The sequence below is a fragment of the Centrocercus urophasianus genome, unplaced genomic scaffold, assembly GCF_019232065.1.
Source record: "Centrocercus urophasianus isolate 14NV4802_14NV808 unplaced genomic scaffold, USGS_Curo_1.0 seq_19, whole genome shotgun sequence".
In the NCBI taxonomy this organism is placed as follows: Eukaryota; Metazoa; Chordata; class Aves; order Galliformes; family Phasianidae; genus Centrocercus; species Centrocercus urophasianus.
Genome location: NW_024884744.1, coordinates 22,856,821 through 22,877,676, shown reverse-complemented (window position 1 = coordinate 22,877,676; position 20,856 = coordinate 22,856,821). Strand labels below are relative to the sequence as shown.

At 42.0% G+C, this 20,856-nt stretch overlaps 1 protein-coding gene across 3 annotated transcripts in view; it reads left to right on the top strand.

Annotated features, from left to right (window-relative positions):
- LOC122161356 (glypican-5-like) overlaps positions 1 to 20,856 on the top strand; it is a 363,065-nt gene that overhangs the window by 278,503 nt on the left and 63,706 nt on the right. The window lies entirely within an intron of this gene.

Genomic DNA, 20,856 nt, shown 5'->3' with positions numbered 1-20,856 from the left:
AGATAATAAAAGAACCTCCTCTCCCTCCTATGAATTGGAGCGAGACAAAGGCATAGTTTGGAAAGAGGCGTGGGAACAAGGATGACCAAAGTAGTATGGATAGTCAGTGTAAAAAGTGTGGGTTTCAGTTGGTGCTGATGGAAGTGGATAGAATCTGGGGATGAGATGAGTTGCTTCGAACTTGTGGTGCTGTCGCAGTTACCTATTGGGCAGACTTTGCTTAGCATTTCTGTGGGTGGCACTGACATTCTGAGCTGCTCTATCCTATGCAAATAGGACGATAATGCAGCAGAGAGAGGAGTTTAGAGATGGGGATAGGATGAGAGAGCATTTGGAGGGGAGAAAAAGGTTTCCCCACTTCTCTATCCCAATTCTTTCTTAAAAATTTTATAATCTACTGGCTGAGATGAAGTATTGTGTGTCATTTTAGCCTCCTTCATTGCACGGTATCATTTAAACTGAAATGCATATGAGAAGAAAAGTATAATCATTCTTAATTCATCCTCAACACTTACATAATAGTTTGAGCTGTATTTGAAAGGGAATTCTGTTCCTTCGGATTTTTACTCCTAGAACCATGGTGAGCTTGGGTCCATGCAAGACAGGAGTTTTTGCCAAGGTGTATAAATCACTTTGTGAGATAAACATTTCCCCTGTAGCAGTTTTTTTTTTTATTGATAATCAGAATGCCAGCTAGAGGAATGACGGGCTGTGTGTCAGCTCTGTGACTGGGAACACCTTCGGTACTGCCTTTGGCACCTTCAAAGAGACAAAAATGTGTTTTGGGATGTGTAAATCACAGCAGATTTTTGATCATTTCAGCAGTTCATAGGCAAAATTAAAAGGTAACAACATTTTAGTTCTTCCATTGCTCTATTCCATATGGAGAAATTAAACATTAGAGAGATCAAGATAAAGATGTTCGGGGCTTACCTGTTTACTGTAGTTCTGTGTAACCAGTCATCAGAGACTGTGCTGTAGATCATTGATGGGTAACGGGCTTTTACCAACCTATTAAAAATATTGCCAGTGATCTGTATCCAGTGAATGAAGTTGCTACAGTTCAACACTTTTTGCTGACTTGGACAGCAGAATTTTGTCTGGTTACTTTCCATGGCAGCAAATGGATGTGTGCGTACTCTTCTGAGATGTGATTTGAAAACAACCCTAAACTGGAAACTCAGAGATGCAATTTTCCACTGAATTGCTGCTCACGGGTATTTCTCATAAAATCAACTTTTACAAACGGAAACATCACAGTACTGAGCAGCCCCAAACTGGAACAGCATAGGCAAGCTGTGAAGAGCATGAATGAAGAGAGATGATTTGGTATGTGGCTTGGAGAATGTACCCTATAGGGAGAGACTGAAGGAACTGGGGCTGTTTAGTCTGGGGAAGAGGAGGCTGAGGGGAGTCCCCATTGCTCTCTTCCAATATCTGAAAGGTGATTGCAGCGAGAGGGGTTGGTCTCTTCTCATAGGTGACATGGCAAGGGGAAATGGCCTCAAGTTGCTCCAGGATAAGTTTAGGTTGCATATCAGGAAAAACTTATTTTCAGAAATGGTTGTTAAGCACTGGGATGGGCTCCCCAGGGAGGTGGTTGAGTCACCATTTCTGGATGTGTTTAAAACCATTTGGATGTGGTGCTCAGGGACGTGATTTAGCGGAGGGCTGTTAGAGGTAGGGTAGTGTGGTCAGGTTGTGGTTGGACTTGATCTTAAAGGTCTTTTCCAACCTGAGTGATTCTGTGACTAGCACTATGAGAAAGATAAGCTCCCGAGAAAAATAGCCTTTCTGATCACATGAAGCAGAGCACCCTTACTGCTGCAGATAGAGAGCAGTCTTCAGTCAGAGACTTTGACCCCATGCAGGTCATGCCTACCCCTGTGGCAGTCGTCTGCAAGCATCAGTGTGGCACCAGAGATTAAAGGCCAAGCTAACTGGGAAGTGAAAACTACCCTCCTCAGTTAAGTCTCCTCAGTGATGTGATTTAGATCCTCCTGACAAGAAATTCATTTAAGAGCTGTAATATCCTGTCATGCCAAGTACTGATGGGATAAATGTGAAGGCTAAGCCAGTTTGCTCCCAAAATGCCATAAAGTCAAAATTAATTAAGAGGAGTTAACAAGGAAAGGTCCTTCAAATTACTTCAAAATAGATAACTCATATAACTTAATGGCAGCACCGTTTAAAATGTTAATTCCATTATGCTATAAGTAAAAAAAAAAAAAAAAAAAAAAAAAAGGCGCAAATCCTGCAAGCCTAAGGAAAATGCTTTTCGCCTGCAAGTTAGTCTTCATCCCACACAAGGGAATGCTCAGCTGATAACAGCTAAGTGACGGCAGCATCAGTGCAGCACCAGGCGTTATGCCTGCCAGGCCTTTCCTCCTCATCAGCAGAAGCAGGAGCCTGAGGACCTGCGCGAAGTGAGCGGCTGTGCGGTTAAAACCTTGCTCCTTGTTTTGAGGTATTTATCAGACTTCATTTCAGGGTTTTAGTAATATCCAGAGCCCTAGCTGTGAGAAGCAATGTGTTTGAGAAATAACATGAGGATCTCTGGAGCTTAAAAAACATCACTTTTCTCCAAGAAAGGTGGACAGTAAAGGCAAACCTATGACCTCGTTTTATTCCAAAGGCAGATTATTCCCGGTTAGTTAAGGTAAGGTTACAATTTACCACAACCTTAAAGTCACTCAAAAAGCCTGTCATCTCTCATTGCGTACATGTGAAAGGCAAAGAACAAAGGTGTTTGACAGTGGTAGCAGAACTGAAAGTCACTGAGGAATGAAGAGGTTCTGTTTCTCCCTGCTGCCACCTTGCCTCGTTGCATGATTCATGAGCAAAGCTAAGAGGTTGCTGCTCCTTTAAAAGAGGAAAAGAATAGCTTTGCTTAGTTTTTTCCTCCCTCCCTGTCTTTAGACTAATGTGTCTTGGGGGTATTTTGTCTTTGCTTTCCAAGAGAAAATGCCTGGAATGCATCAGGTCTACATTTAGAGGTTTTCTATTCCTGATTGTCCATTTTAAGGTTTAATAATACACCTTAGAGTGCTGTGGTGCCTGAAGCCAACAGATATGCCATCACAATGTACCAGCTGAATACCCTGAAAGAAAGTATAGTTTAATTCAGTTTGAAAGTGCTGTGCTCTCTATATTCAATTTAGTGTAAGAAGAACAGAACTTCAAGCTGAAGTATGTAACATATGAACTGGATTGTGGATTTATAGGGCTAGATCTGCCTGACTTGAGATCAAGGTACTTATAGTAACTTAAACCAGCTGAAGTTCTTGCACATCATTAAATACCTTCCTCGAAAAGAGCTCAAAGATTAGAAACATTGTTCCTCAGTAGGTGATTTTGCATCTGATTTATCCCTTAGTGGTCTCCAGTCTCGTGGATTTAAGGGTATTTATTTTCTGCCTGTCTGTCCTTGGAGTAGTTAAGCAGCATTTCCTTGAAATTTAACACTTTTCAGGATGGGCAGGACAGCTGACATCTTTCAGAGGAATATCTGGGCTTTGTGCAGATTCAAGGAGACTGTAATGCCATCTGCCAACCTTAAGCCCAGGAACTGAGTATGCATTGCAGAACAGTGAAGTTAGAAACTTAGTTTGTATACAACATCCTGGAGTGTGATTCTGGGCAAACAAGGTAAAGCCTGTAAATCATGGGTGTCCAACCTCTTGGCTTGCCTGGGCTACATGGAGTGAAAAGAAATTGTTGCTTGTACATAGATTGCACAGAAAGTAATGCCTCCTATTCAATTGGAACTGCAACAGATACAAAGAGCATAGTAACACTGTTTGACAGAGCAAGATAGTCACCACCATCAGCTGTGCATTTCACCAACAGTGACAAAGAGCTGCATGCCACACTCATACAAATCTGCCCCAGCAAAAATGACCCACTGCTGCTGTCACTACTGATGAAACACACCACCCAGCCCTCACTGTGCTCACATCTACTATTTGCTCTCTGTAAACGTTCAGCAGGTGTCGATGAATGTCAGTGGGTGCTATTTTTTCCACGAGGGAGTTCAGTGACACACCTTTGCTTCATACACACTTTCACATCAGATGCTGTTCAGTCAGACTGCCCTTTTTCTGCCACCTGTTGCACAGCTGCAAAATGTAACAGAATATTTGTGGGAATGTTCAGCCTCTGCTGCCATCTACCAACATCTGCCTCTGACATCATGGGCTTATATCATAAAATAGGAGGCATTATTTTCAGAGCAGCCCCCATGAAACATATAATGTGGTTAGTGTAAATAAGTAACAAAACTTATTTTGTGTGTGTGTGTGTAATTAAAACATTTTTAAAAGCCTGTAAAACTACTGGGTCTTTTGACCTTGTTTTTGTGGAAATGATGAATTGCCCTGGTTTGATGGCAGTGGTTGGAATTCTTAGTGTGCTCTCAAGGTGTCTGTCAGAGATTTCTGATGAAATTTTACTTGTCCTGTGCTTCATCCTTGAAAGTAGTTGCTTACAAATGTACACACTACCAAAAACTGATGACATAAGATGTGATTGTGAAGCGAGGGATGTTTTTCTCTTGTAAGAATTCTTATAAAAGCCTGGTGAAGAGACAGGATAATTTTTTTTTGGTTGAATTGCAACTCTATACGTTTCATTTGAAAATTTGTAGGTGCTGTATTTGTGTCGACTGAAAATTGAGTTGAAAATATACCAAAAACGTTATATGAATTTTTCAGGAATCTTGAACGTTATTCTCAGATTCCTTTATCAACATGGAAAACAAGAGTGCATGTTTTTTGCTGTTTGCAGGACTGCGTTCAGCCAATGTATCAAAATGCATGCAATTATTTGCCATAACTTGAGTCAGCACTGCTCTGCGACCTCCCCGTATCCTGATTTCAGCTCCATGCTAATCACACACACAATCACAAAATCACAGCTCGTCTATCCCAACTTTCTAAACTTCCTTCCAGTGTTTGGTAGCTGCTGAGTGATGGATGTGTGCCCAGAGCCAGGCCACTCAGTGGGGAAGAGCTGCTGCCCTGGTGGTGTGGGGCGGGGGATGCCTGCAGGATGGGCTGGGCGACAAGCAGCTACAGGCCATGGGTTGGACACGCCTGCTCTAGACTATGGGTTACTAACGACTTTTTGGTGTAGTTGTCAGTGATGGAAAAGCCAGCTGGAAACAGTATCTTACAGCGCCTCTTATAATGCTTTTGGTCTAGTTTCTCCATTTCCCTCAGTTAATTGTCCCTCATGCATATTCTTTTCAGAAGCTTTTCTCTTTCCTGAATTACGTTTCTATCTCTAGTTAATATTCCTTAATGTCACAATTAGAGATTTCAGCCCTTGTCTTCTTGTCCTTAGGGTTCTATGCAGTTGTTCTAGCATTGTTGAGTCTTTCTTTAATCAGTCTCTCAGCCCCCCTATGTGTGCTTGTTCTTCTCTGAATTTCCAGCAGTTTGTCAAGCCAACTTGAACATATTTCTGAAATAAAGTGACATAAGGAGCCAACCAAATTTTGAATTTTATTAAATACTATTTTGAAATTTAGAGGATTTTGGGGGGTATGTGAGGTATCTTGCATCACATTAGAGTCTGTTCATCTTCTATATATACGCTTCTGTCAAGATAACAAATTAATGTTGTTGAGCAAGATTTAAACCTTTAAAATTTAATGTTTCTATTTTAGTGTGTTCTGAGGTTATCTGTATTTTTGATCTATGCATGATTTGCTCATGCAGAACATACACAAGTGTGCTATCTCGGTAGCAGCGTTCCCCAGAAGGGGTAAAATGCAGTAGTCTGATATCAAACCATTCAATTTAGCTGCAAAAATCAATCAAACATTCTCAGAATCCCAGTTATAGCCCATTTACCGTTGAACTGTTGTCCACAGATAGCAGTTAATTCAAGGATACCTAGGATTATATCGGGATGAGGACTGAAATGTCCTTCGAATCCCTAGAAAGTAGTGCACTGAAATCAGTTGCTTTGGGGGTGAAATTTCATATCGTCTATGCCTAAGGCTTATCCATTATTCACACAGAGAACCTTAGAAATTCTCAGCTTTCAAAACTGTTTGGCATTCGTCTCAAATGAAAGAAATTAGGGAGAGTTTGCCATTGCAGTATTGAAGCTGCCAAGTAATAGATCATTATCTGATATTTATAGCCCAGAATTAAGACTGGCAACTCAGGCATGCTGCTGACCGTTCAGCAGAGAGGTCCTAATAATCCAATCTGGAGCAGCAGGGAGAGGAATAGCCTTCTGATGTGAAGTCAGACAAGTAATTTCCTATTTAAAATTTGATTAGATAAAATCTTTTGAACATGTGCTTGTAAAGGAACAGCTTGTTTAAATATGTATACTGCTGCAGCACATGCTGTACGCTGTTGCAACTGAAGCCAGCACAAAGAACATTTGCACTAACCTGAACGTGCCAGGAGGGGCACAGCACTCAGAGATAAACTCGCTCAGGATAAATCTCTTACAGAGTGACAACAATAGAGCTGATGGGGAAATGTAGCTTTCATTCTACAAGAAAAAAATATATGTATTGGAAAGGTATCATTGTCCAAAACAGAAACATTTGGTAACTTCTGCAATTAGGTAAGCATTCATTTGAAGGGGATATTTGTGTAGATTTTCAGTATAGAAGGGGAAAATACAGAATCAACCTTGAATATTTTTCTGCTTGAAAATAAGTCAGATTTTAAAGCCATCTAATTAGCTTGGTGTGCCATACAGAGAGGTCTTACACATCTATTTGATTTCAAGATGTAATAGAAATCAGCAGAAGGAGTAAAGGCAGTAAATAAATTTAATAAATTTAAAAATTAAATTTGCCCTAAAAATGAAATTTTGCCCTAAAACTTGACTCAGCAGTCATGACTGGGAGTTTTTCCTTTGGCTTGAAGAGGTAACAATTTGAGCAACATCTGAAAGGTCAGTTTCTGCTGCCCATATGCTTGCTTTGCGGGGCAGCATCACAGAAGCTCCAGCCAGAGAAGCTGCCTGCAAAATTGCTGCAAAAGTGAGTTCTTGCCTGGGCCAAAATACAGAAAATGACGATGTTTCAGGTTGAAGAGACATGGCAAAGTAATGCTCTTTTGCTCATATCCTGATTTATATCATTTACAGAGCCCATGGCAGCATCTCAAAACAGCTATTGATAATAGAGCACACTGTCAAAACTGCAATGCTGTCCCACGTCAGTTTCAGTACAGAATCCCATTGCAGCAGTTCAGCACAACTGTAGCCATGTTGGAACATTTCTATCACTCATCATAAAAAGGGCTTGTATGATAGTCCCGGGAATATTCAAATTACATTCTGAAAAGGATTACTTTTGAAAGTGACCAACTGCTTAGATTCACTGAGAGTTTGTTTTTGTTGTTTTTTTTTTTTTTCTTAGTAAAACCTCAGGGACTGTAGATCTACAAGCCCACTGTGTGGAAAATAATAGTTTGCACAAGGAGATCTGGTAGGTATGTGACAAATCTGTGACCCTTCCACAGGACCTGCCCTGAAAGCAGGGATTGAGGGCGAATGAATCCCATCCCCAGTGACTGCTGGGGGTGCAGCCCTACCCAGCAGAACAGGAGCGTGCTGCCTGTCTCCAGACTGCTTTAACGTTTTGGTTGACTTGAGGTGAAGCCCACATGGATATCATGAACTGAAAGGAGCTTAATCAAAAAAAGGGCTTTAATTGTATCCTGAGGTCCTGTGGCATCTTAGCAGATCTTGGCAGCTTGTCGGTAAATGAATCAGATGCATTACACTGAGGGGGACATAACAGTGCTTCAGTATCATACTCAAATGCATCAACGGGGAATGCCCAGTGGGAATCTCCCTATTAGTCCCCTCAAAATGAGTAATCAGTAGCCATCCATGAGAGTAGAAATACACAGTCCTTTGGATTTAATGCAGAAGGTGCCGTCAGCTGAATGCTCTTTGTCAAGAAAATTTGCATAATCTGCATCAGAACAGAAATTGGAAATGTACCACCTCAAAGAGGAATTGAAATGAAAATTTTAAACTGCAGATAAATCACAAACCTGTTTGCAAAGTATATGACAATATACTGTGAAGTCTAAAGAAGTCTGCTCTCTAAAGGAACAAACATGCAATCGCAGAAAATGTTTTTGTATCTATATAAGTAGACTAAAAACCCATCCATCTACGGAATATATCAGAAAAAATGTAAAAAACAAGCAAATTATAAATTCCTAGAGGACAATTTTCTCCACGGTTTATGCAAATACTGCATATACTTCAAGTAAAGTCTCCTTTTATTAAAAATGTAACTCGTGATATAACATGAATAGCAATTCAGAATCTATATTATTCTTACCTGATAAAAGGATATTGAAAAAATGAATTGAACTAACACAAGTGTGTTCAATATGCATGAAATTTCTATTTAGCCTGTGAAATGCAAAGCAGATAGATAGTAGCCATTTCCCAGAACTGTAATTACTGTGTCACCATTTGTAAAGTATTTATGTAAAGTACAGTCCTTGTGGCTAGCCATGTGCAAACTCTCTGCGTCTTGTTAAAAATCCAGTGGTTGATTTCAAACCCTTTACAATGCTGGTATTGGTGATTGCACTGTAATCCATCACCAGTTTTATTTCATGTAATCAGTCTCTTACTTTTGTATGTATTCTTGTTGGACAGACTTATCTATTGTACATACTATCTTAATATTGTAATTGAAGTCTATTAAAAAATGGAATCCTACTTTATTTGTCCGCTCATGTTACAATGAAGGCTTGGACACTGCAGTAGAAATATCTTTTCTTAGGGCTTCTTTTCCCATTTTTGCAGATACGCGCATTGATTTTTAGCGAGGCTTACTTTTTCATGGCTACTACTGGAAGGGCCTTATCCCCTTTCTATACTGGTCACAGCCATTTGAAACTAGATAAAAGCTTAGGTATGTGCTCATGAGTGAACTTCTGAGATAGAAGGCTTTCCCCTGCTAATCTCTTCTTTGGGACTGGCCTTTTTCATTTGTGGGAGTGATGGGGACATGTCTGTGCCCTTCTCTGAGTTGCAAGCCAAACATCATTTAGGTCTTGAACTAAGGGACGTGTTCAGTGGGGAAGTACTGTGGTAGTAGCTGGACAGTTGGACCGGATGGTCTTGGAGGTCTTTTCCAACCTTGCTGATTCTCTGATTCTGTGATCAGGGTGGCTGTTGTACACCAGCTGCTCAGGCAGGTCTGCCGGCAAAGCGTCTGCAAGGGCAAGGAGTAAGCACTGAGAGGCATGGTTTCAAAGATGGAGATCCAGGGCATGTCTGCTTCCCTTGGGAAGCAGCTGGGAGCTTTATCTCCCTGTTGCCACACTGTTGTTGCACTAGTGATGCTGTGATAGCTGATGGCAGCCCTCAGCAAGGCTTAGCAATGTGCACTCACAGGCACGTTAAACTCCAGTAGTGTCTGCCCGAGTTGGTGTGAAGCATGGTAGGGTAAGCTTGCAGCTGCCTGCAACAGCGTGTCTGTGCACTTTCGATTTGCAAAATAAGTAGATGTGTGATCTGTTTTCTCCTGGGGTCTCGTATGATTCACGGTTATCTTAACTGTGTTACAGATAGACCACTTTAACACCGCTGCCTTAGAATGGAAGGCTTTTTGCCTTAGAATGGAAGGATGGTGTTAAGATATTAAGAGCTAAGGCGAGTTGTCCTGAAGCAAATTTGTAGAAAATTGCCCAGTGTTAACATCTTAAAACGTCCATCTTCAAATGTGTGACTGCTAAACTTTCAGATGGTGTGTGACAATACAATAATTGATGAATTACTTGCAGGCTCACACCTTTTCCTTGGAAGTACCATCTTAACATTCTTCTTTAAATTCTTCACCAGGCAGAGGTAATGCGCACGTGTCACTCAGTGCTATGGAAAGCTAGTTGTCGTAAGTTGAGGATGATCCTTTAATGATTACTTGAATATCTTTGTTAGGAAAAAGGTATACAAATATGATGAAATTAACAACAAATTAATGTCACAGTGCACTAGGAGTGATATTTTATTTGGCTTATTGTTAATGAATATGTTAGATTTGGAGGCATGAATGCTATAGCTTATCAAAGGAAAATAATTGTTTTGAAATAAGCAACAGGAATTGTCTATCCAAACTGTGCATACAAATTAACAAGGCTCTCTCTCAATGTGAGATTTGGTCAGATACTTTTAGTATGGCATAGGTGATGAAACAGCTGTGTGCTGAGTAAAACAGCTACGTGGCTGCAGTCATCTTTGTTTCCTGTTTGATGTGATGGCTTGTAAAATGTTGTTAGGAATAAATCCCAGGAAGTGGGGAGTTGCATGTGGTTAGGGGTTTCTCGAGAGCTGCGGTGTTCAGTTTCTTAAGGCATGAAATGATTTGTTCCCTTCGTGCCTGTGCATCTGTGGATTAATTGTATTTGTATGGGGATTTGTATGTTTTGAGTACTGTCTAAAATTATCAAGGCTATGGGGGAGGCTACATTTCTGTTTAATTAAATACATCATCTTTGAGCTGACTAATAAGGGTTTCAGATGAGCTCCCCAGAGAAGCTGGAGAAATTAAACACCAAAGGCATTTTTTAGATCCATAGGTTAGATCTAATTCAGTGTTGAACAGTCTCCACAGTATTACAAAGGGTTTGTATTTTCTCCTGCTGTGGGTAAAAGCGGAGCCTCTAGCACATCCCTTCCTTTTTTTGAACCGCTCTCCTTTACCTGATTCTAGATGAGAATTCCTGAGAGAACTCCTACACACCTTGTTTCTCGTAACTTCTCATGGGTAGTAGTGAGAAATATTAATAACGAGAAAACAATCAGCTAAATTTGCTACTTTTTCAAACCCAAATCTTTCTTTTACTACACTGTGTCAAAAATATCTATGGCTGTGAATGTGCCGAGGTCTTAATGCATCCCTCAGGCATCTGTCATCTTGGTTAACACCAGCTAAGTACCTGCCACCAGGGCTATCATCTTTTGAGTATGCATCAGAAAAGTCACGTGAGTTTTGTATACAGTAGTACATTAGCAAAAAAAATTAATTGGTATATCTAATGAGGAACACACATCGGAATAATATGCTCTGTTAAAATCAAATTACCTCCAACTTTAAATCATATTTATCTTAAAATTTAGAACAGTCCATCTTTGAAGGCAAGCAGGCATGGCCACGTGCCAAGAGAAAAATCAGATTTTCTGCTGCAGGATATATAGGAAATCATAACAAACCTAATTACCTGTTACCACTGCTAAAGACCCTTCATATCTTAGCACTCTTGAGATTTAGCAGATTGTATCACGTCTTCCTGATGAGTACTTCCGACTGAGAAATTGAACATTCAGACTTAGTGAAATAAAAAAAGGATTCAATTTTGAAAGATGACAATTTGTAAACAGCTTTGATGTAAAACACTATAAATGCTTTGAAATGTTTAAAATTTAGTGTATTTCCTCATGCTAGATGTTTTGGGTTTTTGGTTTTTTTTTTGTTTGTTTGTTTGTTTGTTTGTTTTTGTGCTATTGGAATAAATATCAGAATAGTTTCAATTTTCTGAGATCTCTCTGCTCCTCAGCCTTTCTTAGAGGTCAGGATATCAGCTTGGATTCTTCTTTCTTTATTTATTTTCAAGGTTTTTCTCACAAGAGACTCAATACAATTATCTTTATTCACAACTTCTAGGTAACAGGGATCCATGGAGCATTCAAAATCTCTTATTTTTCCATGTAACTCTTGGGCACTTTGTGATCCCAGTCTGTTTTGAAATGTCAGCAGGCTCCCAGCAGGTGCTGGAGCTGCCCAAAGGGGACGTGGGCCGTAGGGGACCCGGACATGGGGAGAGCACAGGAGCGCTGTGGAAGGCAAGGCTCTTATTTGGGCTGCCTAGCTTTCAACTGTTGCTCTCTGTTCTTTATTAATATTTCCTCGATATTGCTCGTGAGTTTAAAAGTTCAATACTGACTTTCTGGCATTAGCTCAGTGCCTCGTGATTTAGACGTTGGCATTTTTATAAGCAGAGAAGAACACATTCAGCTGTGGCTCAGGACGGGAATGAGGCCACTAACATCCCCATGCAGCACAGCTCGGTCTGGCCCTGCAGGTGCCTGCAGCTGGCTTCACAGCTCTCCTGAGCCACAGCAGCACTGGGCTGTTGCTTGGCTTGGGCAAAGGCTCACCAGGGCTGGGCTGACCCCCGCCTTCCTTGGGCACTGCTGCCTGGAAGGGCCTCGTCACACATACGAGCACATTTGATCATAATAATTCTATTTAAGCCTAATTCTCTACTAATGCTTTTCAGGCCTTCGGTGCCAATCACAGATCTCATTCCAACATCCTCCAGACGCAGTCTTCTCTCTCGCTTTGAAAGATTCCAGTTCATACAGTCTGGCAGAGTGTAAGGAAACCCCCCAGCCCTCACTGCCAGCTCTGTCTCACATCTGGCCGGCTCTCCTGGCAGCAGAACTCGCCAAGGCCCAGTGCTGAGCACAGACAGCAGCAAGAGGCTGAGGCCAAGCCTGAGCTCCTCCATGCTCAGGCTTGCTCACATTGGCAGCACTTGGGGTCGTTATAGTTACGTGATAGTCAGTTAAGAAATAGTACTTCATTAAGGGTCCAGGAGCATGCTGTGCTCATCCTAGCAGGACACATGCACACATCAGGCAGAGCTGGCTGTGGTGACTTGTGGGGAGCACAAGGCCTGTGTTTGTGCCTTTGCCTTCCAGGCTTTAACCCCGGAGCAAGCCTAAGCAAATACTTTGTTAGATCCCCCTCCTTCCCAGTGCACGTTGTTTGTATGCTTAATTTTAGCAGGTTAGACAGAGAACAGATAAGAACTTTCTTTTCTAAGCTTTCTCTCCAATCGTATCTGATCTCCATTGTTTCCTTCTGTTGAGAGCATAATGGATATTTTATTCCTGATTCCCGCCTTCGTAGCTCCCTGCCTTTGGAGATCTATTGCACTGAAGGGATGGATTTTCCTGCCGCTTACCTGATTTCAACTGGGAGAGCTGTTCTGTTCTACAGGAGCAGGCTCAGATGCTGGCAGCTGTGAAACAAGTCCCTTATTCAGGCAGCCATCCCGTATGATGTGGCATAGAACATTGTCATGTCAGAAATCAGATTACCCTTCCAAATCGCCTCTTCTTCTTTGTGACCAAATGGCATCCTGTGAAATGTGCTCTTTTTGCAAAGCTGCAGCCCTCACCCTGTTGGCCTGCGCACTCACACGCAGACATTCCAACCAAATTGCACGTCTGCATTCATCTGGGATCCTGCTTAATCTTCTCCCTCCACCCATCTTCAGCATCTGCTTATCAGCTGAACTAATTTCTGTTTGCTTTCCCAGCTGCATGTTAGAGCCTCAGATTACTCCAGCTTTAAAAAGCAACACTTGTTTAATTAAAAGGAGTTGCCAAACTGTCTCGAGAGTGCCAGATGTAATAACAGGAATCATCGCACCGCTCCTTTCTTTTATTCTCTCTTCTCCAAAACACCTAACAGCAATCAAGAACAAAATTAGCAATAGTCAGCCTTAAAAAAATGAAAGAAAAAAAAAAAACAAAAAAAAAACCAGTAGCCATGAAGAAAAGCAGGTAGTCAGCCCCATAGGATGAGCCGCAGTATATTGTGCATCTTAAAAAAATAAAAGTCCTCTCTGATTCTCTTGTTGTTGTATTCGTAAGTGTCAACTGTTCTATTTATTGCTCTGTCATGTTTGAAGTTGTACTTAAAATATTCAGAAAGCTGTCAGAAAACCTCTTGCAATACTAAAATGTGGCTATGAAAGTGAAAAATTGATTTTTCCGTAAAGGCGGATTCTCTAGTGAAATTATGGCCCTGGTGGAAGTGTACTCCATTTCAGCGTGTTTTAAGGTGTGCCTCTTGGATAGCATGCTAATGTTATACCTAGATGCATTGTCTGCACACACTGGATCCTTTGGGTGTGCAGAAATTCAATAAGGAACAGTTCTTTTGTATGATAGTATGTCCTTTGTGTATTTTTCTATGTAGTACTATAAAATTAATTCAGCTTCTCTCCATATTGAGCTTATCTACTTCCCCAGCATTAGGGTATACTTCTGCATTTTACGTGGAAATGATATTGTAACTTCATTTTGTTAGAAAATTCACTTCGGTTGTTTACAGAGCAACTTCAATCCCAGAGTCAGCTCCTTAACTCCATGCATATTTTTGCAACATTCTACCCCTAGGTTAAGTGGGATGTGAGGTTGGTTACCCTGCCTGTGACAGGGCACAAATTGGAGCACTGATCAGAAGCCAGGACCCTCGCTCTTACGAGAAGTTTTATATGTAACTTTTACAATGTCACGGCCTGTAATTCAAATACCCTTTTACTCGTGAGACTGTAAATTCTTTTTGCATTTTTCTAAATATCAAGTACCATTTCAACTTCTGTTTGGGGAGTTCATATTTGCTTTTAAGGCCTGAAAAAAGAATCTCCACTGCTTGCTTCAAGCTGAAAACTCATTGTCTGGTACCGGAAATTTGACTCAACTTTTTCCACTTTTGCATATAGTACCCTTAGACCTTTGCTGACATGATTTGTAGAAGAAAAACATTTAGTGTGGTGATCTGTCCATAGCATCCTGACTACAGCTACTTTCTGCTCCTAGCCAAAGTTGGCTATAGACTTTGACAGAATCACAATTGGACCTGAAGGTTTCTGCTTTTTTAGTTTCCCATCAGACATTATCATGGGTGATTATTTCTGTTGAATCACTGTCCTCTAATGTTTCTCGCAGACAGAACATGTTATCTTGGGACAGACTCATATATGATTAGAGCTAAAACACCTTTGTCCCTGTTCCAAAAACTGGTGTAGATTGCAAAGCCAAGGACTGTAAAGACTCGCATTGTCTCGAGTCAGTTTCAGTGAGTCAGGGGTTAATCTAGAATAAGTTCAGTCAAGGCAGAGTAAGTTCAGTCAGACAGAGAGATAGAGATAGATATATAGGGATATATAATATATCGCCTCATCCTTTTTCACAATTAACTTTTTAACAGACTAGATAAGCCATTCTACAGTCTCCTTCTATAAGATGAGCTTTTCATTCCTGTGTAAGCTCTTCGGCTCTGTGGATCTCTTTGGATCTTTTGGGAACATTCTGGAGCTCATTTTTCCAGTTTTTACTGTTGATGGTACTTCCAGCGTATGACACTGCACCTTGTAGCAGAAATAAATCCATATATCTCTAATTTAAACTTGGTATTAAATTTCTACCTTAATTCTCTGTCTCCTGTCTTTGACATCATCCAGTTTGAGGTTCTGATGCTTTGTTGTACTGGCAGTATCTTCTACCTTCATGTCATGAAGTCCTGGCTTCAGTGTCCAGATTTCTAGTGAAGATAAATTTTAGGACCTCTGATAATGTTTACTTTAGCCCAGTATCCAATAGTCATTCTTTCGGCGCTGGCTATAGATCTCCACCTTTTAATCTAGCTTTACCTATTTTTAAATTCCTGTTTTCCTGTTCATTTTTTTTCTATCTTGGTCAGTTATTCCATATTTGGCATCATAAAAAGTGTTGATGTCTAGCTCCAGTTGGAATAGACCTTCTGCTTGTCATGAGTCTACCTTTGATACTTGTGTTAACCCTTCCTTCTGTCATGTTCACAACTGCCAAAGAGGCTCCAGCTCTGCAGGCACCCCTGAAGTCAGTTCACAGCTTTCAGTTGCCCAACTCACCCATGGTCTCAGTCCTAAGCATGGGTATAGAATCACAGAATGGCCAGGGTTGGAAGGGACCTCAAGTATCATGAATCTCCAACCTCCCCATTTAATACTAGACCAGGCTGCCCAGGGCCCCATACAACCTGGCCTTGAACACCTCCAGGGATGGACGGGGCATCCACAGCCTCTCTGGGCAGCTGTTCCAGCACCTCACCACTCTCTCTGTAAAGAACTTCCCCCTGACATCCAACCTAAATCTTCCCTCCCTCAACTTCAAACCATTTCCCCTTGTGCTGCTGTTATCTGCCCTTTCAAAGGATTCACTCTCCTCCTTTTTATAGGCTCCTTTTAGGTACTGAAAAGCTGCGATGAAGTCACCCCGCAGCCTTCTTTTCTCCAGGCTGAACAAGACCAGCTCCACATACCATACCAGTGGGGAATAAAGTATCAGAATGCATCTGATGGAGTTGTTCAGAGTCCTGGCTTCCAGGTGCTCACCTGCACTTATCTAGGTTTTAAAGTTACGTTCCAAATATTAATTCTCCCACAGCATAGTTGCCTTGAGACTTTTGGAGTTTTGCTTTTACCTGAGGTGGTGTGACTTCAGTATCCTCATGCTCAGTAGTGCTCTGAGATGTTGGGGAGGGACTTCTTGTAAGGGCATGTAGTAAAAGAATGAGGGGAAATGGTTTTAAACTGGCAGAGGGTAAATTTAGACTAGGTATGAGAAATCCTTTCCTCTGAGGGTTGTCTCATGAGGTTATGAATGCCTCTTCCCTGAAGGGGTTAAAGACCAGGCTGGATGGAGCTTTGAGCAGCCTGGTCTAGAGGGAGGTGTCCCTGCCTATAGCAGAACTAGATGATTTTAAAGGTCTCTTCCAACCCAGATCATTCTTTGATTCTATAATGATTCTATGTTCTTCCATCTCCTATACTGTCATCCTGATTTAAAACTGAAGTAAAACATTTATTTAGTTGGGATCCAGATTGTCTGCATTTTTCATCTTTGTTAGGAGCATGACAGCTTCCCTGACGTTTTACATATACAGCAGAGCATTTTTTGCCATATTTTGATATCTCACACTTTACCCTTTCAGTCCTTGATCACTGAAATGTACTTACTGTCCTCTTCTCCATTCTTTGCAAATACTCCATGTATTTCTGCTTTTCAGCTGGAGTGCTCATTTCTCTAGTCAGTTCAGCCTGTTGGCACTACCAGGTTCTCCTGCATGACCCTGGGCTGCCTGTAAACACGCACGGAGCCGAGGTTCCCTCACATGATTGCTGAGGTGATAAGCCAACGCTGTGAAGTATGTGCATCTTGATGACCTTTGCTTGGTTGCCTTGCCTTTCCTGCTGGCCTCCAGCTCTTTGGTGGGACCTGCTGTTGGCACTAGCCTGTTTCACTCGCCTGGGCTGTGCCACACAGGTGAGCTCGCTGCGGTGCTGGTGACTTCAGACTCAATATGCTCCTTCTAGGCGTTGCTGTGGAAATCAGGTGCTTGACACCAGTTTATGCATTGTGCCTCTAGAGTCTCTCTTAAAAAGCGGTACCTGGAGTTTGGATGGGGAACATAGGGTCCATCTGTGGAACTAAAAGGATTGAGTTCAGTTCCACATGATAGACTCCTTTTCCCTCAGCAACAACTATATTGCTTTTCCTGAAGCATTAAAAAATAAATAAATAAAAATAGGAACATACTGCTTTTCTGAAAGAGTGGTCAAGCACTGGAATGGGCTGCACAGGGAGGTGGTAGAGTCACCAACCCTGAAGGTGTTCAATGAATGTTTGGATTTTGTGTTGGGGGATATGGATTAGTGAGTACTATTGGTGGTAGGTGGATGGTCGGACTGGATGATCTTGTAGGTCTCTTCCAACCTTGGTAATTCTGTGATTCTGTAATGGTTTTTATTCTCTTAGGATGGATATTTCCGTTCAGGAATGAGGGGATTGGAGTTTAGTTGACTTGAGAAAAACTGTGAAGTGTAACAAATAGTATCAAACAGCAGTAACAGACATCATCTGCTTTTGACAACGGGAAAAATGTGAGTGTTCTGGAACAGGGTCAATGAGGGGAGCACTGCAATGGATATGGGGAAGCAGAACAAATTTGTCCTTACTCTGAAATGAAATCCCACTTCTCAATTATTTTGATGATCAGGAAATCCAGTCATCACCGAACCTTTTGAGTTGGAAGGGACTCTTAACGACTATCTAGTCCAGCTCCCCTGCAGTGCACAAGGACACCCACAGCTCCGTCAGGTGCTCAGAGCCCCATCCCACCTGGCTTTGGTTGTCTCCAGGGATGGGGCACCCACCAACTCTCTGGGCGATCTGTGCCAGTGCCTCACTGCATTTATTGTAAAAAAACTTTCTCTTTGCAGTCAATCTAAATATCTCCTCTTTTAGTTTGAAGCCCTTTCCCATTGTCTTATCATCACAGACTCTGCTAAAGAGTCTGTCCCCTTCTTTCCTGTCGCTCCCCTTTAGATACTGACAAGCTGCCCTCAGCTCTCCCCCTGCCTTCTCTTCTCCATCTGCACAGCCCCAGCTCTCCCAGCCTGTCCTGTAGGAGAGCTGTTCCATCCCTGGCATCATTTCTGTGGCCCTCCTCTGGCTGTGCTCCAACAGCTCCATGTCTCTCCTGTGCTGAGGACTCCACATCTGGACGCAGTGCTCCAGGTGAGGCCTCAGAACAGAGCAGAGGGGCAGGACCACCTCCCTGACCTGCTGGCCATGCTTCTTTTGGTGCAGCCCAGGACACGATTGGCTTTCTGGATTGTGAGGGCACATTGCTTGCTCTTGTTCAGCTGCCAACCATTAATACCACCAAGTCCTTTTTGGTAGGACTGTGCTTTATTCTTACTCCTCTGAGGTTATACTGATAGTGGGAGTTTGCCACAACGCAGGTGCAGTCCTTGCACTTGGATTTGCTGAAGCTCGTGGTGTTTACCTGCTGAGCCTATTTAGATCTCTCTGGTTGGCAAACCCAACTCTCAAGTGTGTTGACCATAACATGCAGCCTGGTGTCCTCAAATATGAGCACTAACAATTCTGCTTTCAGTCTTTGCAAGCGCTTTATGCTTATGATATATATTTTAATTACAGTGGACTTCAGTGAGGCTGACTGTGGTCGCATCAATCTAACAGTTCTGGCAGAAGTTACGGTTTGGCCAAATGACACAGTGGGCCGAATATATTTGCATTCATATGTATGTATTTATATAATGCAACTGACAATAAGCAGTAACAGCCTGTCTTCTTTGCACCAAGAAACAACAAATATTGTGAAGCTTTGCTCTGTTACGCTGAAAGGTTCCTCAGTTTGTATGTGTTCCAGATACGCGCTGAAATAAAAGGCTTAGCCAGGTGGTTTGACAAACACATACTGGCAGGTTCTGGGATGCCATTTTGCAGTTTGATGTTGTGCAATACTTGGAAAAGTTTGTCAAATTGATTTAAGAAAAACACAGCATAGGTGAATGATGTGGCCTTTCACGCAAGGATCACTTTGGTAGTCCAGATCTTGCAGTATCTCAGAAGTTCATGGCCTGATGTGTATATAGGCATCATAGATGTGTTCCTTGTTTATAGGCTGCAAAAGGCTCAGTATGCCAAGCCAGGCACAGCCTGGCTGGAAGGAAGAGCACTAATAGTGTACAGCACTAACACAGGGTGTTTTCCTGCAGAGTTTTAAAGGTAACGTGGAGCTGGTGTGCCTTTGACTTCCCCAGTGAGTCTGTACTTGTGTGCCTGATGGCCACCTTTAAATTCTTCTCCTATTCTTTCCTCCTGAACAAACACAATTTTGTATTACTTGGATAGGCTTCTCCAGCCCACCTACTTGCATGGTATCCATTACAGCTGTGCTGGAGCTCTGTAGCTTTTCATCTGTTTTTTCCTCATTATGCCCCCAAGACTTGTTTTCTTAATTTTACAGCTGGAGAACTGGAACAAACAGTCAGTGGGAAGTGGGCCAACCATTCTGCATGAGCTGTTTTGCATTGGTTTTAAGTGATTTTCTCTAAAATACAATTTAAAGCTTTATTGTTCCTTGATTAATATGCCTCTCTGTTTATAGTATAATGCCACATTATCCATATTGTTCCTCATCCATTTTATAAATATTTCTGTGCCGTGTTTACTTTGGCAATCACTGCCAGATGTTGACTGTATGAACACTTTGCAGCTCTTTGAGAGCTGCACATGCAGTGTGCCAGGGTCTGGTGAGGTGAGGAGCTGCAAGCTCACCTGGGACCAGCCCTCCTGTTCAGATGAGCTAGGCTGGTGTGGGGAGTAGCAGAAGCAGGTCAGAGCCTGGTATCTGAACAGCCAGTGCCAGTCCTGGCTGTGCCTATAGGACTCCAGATCTTGACTGTCCCTTCACTGAAGCTTTCAAAAGGGAAGGGTCAAGCAGGAAGGAAGGTGGTATGGGGAGCACAGTACCAGTTGTGCCTGCTTTAGGGTCTGGATGGTGATGAGGGCTGAAACAACATGGGAAGGATAGTTTCACTCTGCAAAAGGGAAAACTAGTGGTAGCTTAATTTCTTCAATAGATTTTAACTTTTTTCATTCCACACCTCTTGCTGGGAGCTTCAAGACAGAGAATCTGTCCTAACTGGTTTCTGTTTAGATCTGCACATAGGAAAACAGGCTGGAAAAGCCTGACGTATGGGGCTCTGCGAGTCTGAATATCCCCCTCAGACACCTTTGAAACATCCTGTTTAGAGCTCAGAGGAAATTTTAGGCAGTCAGACAAAATGAATGGAACAAAACAAAAGCATTCCTGCCAGGCATCTGCACTTCCATGACATAGCAACCACTCTGAGGTTTCATGACATAAATTGGCTGCAAACACCACCCATCCCGTGGCCCTGTGACATTAAATCAAGTACTCCATCCCTTGCAGTGATCTAATCCTTCTGTGGTGCTTCTGGTAGCCATCATAACTTGGAGTAAAAGAAGTCATCTGCTGCTTCATGTTCATTTGAGATAGGTATTTCCACTGAATGTAACGTTAGGAGCTGTAATTTGATTGTTGCCAGCCAACAGATCAGCCGTGCCTTTGATAGTTACAGGAATTAGCAGTCTTTATTTTGTAACATTTGAGGTATTCACATTGCTGACAGGTTGCAGCGCAGGCACCAGATTGCCCATCTGTGTGCTGCAAAGAGCTTC